This window comes from Hipposideros armiger, unplaced genomic scaffold (genome assembly GCF_001890085.2).
Source record: "Hipposideros armiger isolate ML-2016 unplaced genomic scaffold, ASM189008v1 scaffold_1093, whole genome shotgun sequence".
In the NCBI taxonomy this organism is placed as follows: Eukaryota; Metazoa; Chordata; class Mammalia; order Chiroptera; family Hipposideridae; genus Hipposideros; species Hipposideros armiger.
In genome coordinates this window covers 367,444-368,969 of record NW_017732443.1, presented here as the reverse complement: position 1 = coordinate 368,969, position 1,526 = coordinate 367,444, and positions in this window count along the sequence as shown.

Genomic DNA, 1,526 nt, shown 5'->3' with positions numbered 1-1,526 from the left:
AGTATTTATATTGAAGGTTTATTTACTACTTGAGTTACTATAGGCAATTTACTTCAAATACCTAGCCTCAGTTTCCTCACCTACAACTTAGGGATACCAATACTTGCTTTCCAGGACTTCTGTGTGGGTTTAATGACTTAATGTAATACAGTAAAGTGAAGAGAGGGGTGCCTTCCAAATATCCGTTCCCTCCTCATTCTCTGTGCCCATGCACAAAACAACTCTTTTCCCAAGAAAAAGATTTCTCTTCTTTTCTCCACTTTTTCCTGTTTCCATTCTCTTTATATTTTGCACCTGGGATGTGAAATTTTGTTTGTAGGCATTAATAAAAATATTTTATTTAGAGATATTTAAGGTCCTAATCCTTTCTCTGAACTCAGTTTTCAAAATATCTAGATGACCTTTGAAGATAAAAGGAAGCAAATTTGAGACATGAGCTGAGACTCACATGTATAGAAATAAGAAGTAAATTAAGACAGTGAAGTCTGCTTTAATGTTCATATTTTGAGCTCCAGATAAATGTGAAAGTGTCTAGGAGCTTTAATATGTTCTGCTGGTCTCACATTACAAATTGTTTCAAGATTGTTCAGAATAAAGAATCTGCACCCCCAACACAGATATGAGACTGCGTGCGTATTCAATATTCATATGAGAAACTCATGTGGGACATCCCAACCGCAGCATCCACATAGGAAAGTCACTGGGAAGTGTCTGCCTGAGGGAGATCTTCTCTGGTGTCGCACAAATGTCCATTGTATTAATGAACACTCTTTGCTTTAGAACCAAAGAGAAATCGCAGCTTGAAATTTTGTTATAAAAGAGAATGGCTATTGGGTATTTCTTCTGTACCTCCATGGATGTGATGTATTTTAAGGAAAATCTTTACCTTAAAATTTTCACCTATACTTTGTGCAAGGATTTACTACTGTGTTCCTCTTAAAGCAAGCTCCCTTGGGCATCTAAAAATGTTCATTCATCCACAAAAATCACTTTACTTGTCCTATTCACTTTATTTACAAGAATCATCCTAAACAGAATTGGTTGTAGACTGCAGGGTACATGCAAACCTGTGATATAAGTTTGTCTGAATTTAAGGGTTTAAAAAATGAGAAAAAAAAAGAGAGACAGGTTTTGTCCAACACTGAATACATATTCTCACTATGTCTAGGAATGTGTCAGCACAGGGCTTGCCCCTATTCTTTCCTTTCTACCCTGAACTAGCTGGTCCTCTACTGCTCCCATGAAAATGCAGGAGGCATGAGGAAAAGGGGCTAACTGTGGCTGCTTCGTATCCATTTTCTCACCTTTAAAAGTGACATAAAGATGTTTCCACTTATCTCTCCACTTAAAAATCCCTCCCAAATATCAAGGAGAAAAAAATAAACAAGCAAACAAACTTTATTTTCATTGATACTTGAAGTAGAATATATAGAGAGTGAAAAAGCAGATGGCAAGTAAAATAAAATACTTAGAGGAAGAGAAAGGTAAATCTAATTACTTACAGAGGGTAACCAGTGAGAAGAAAG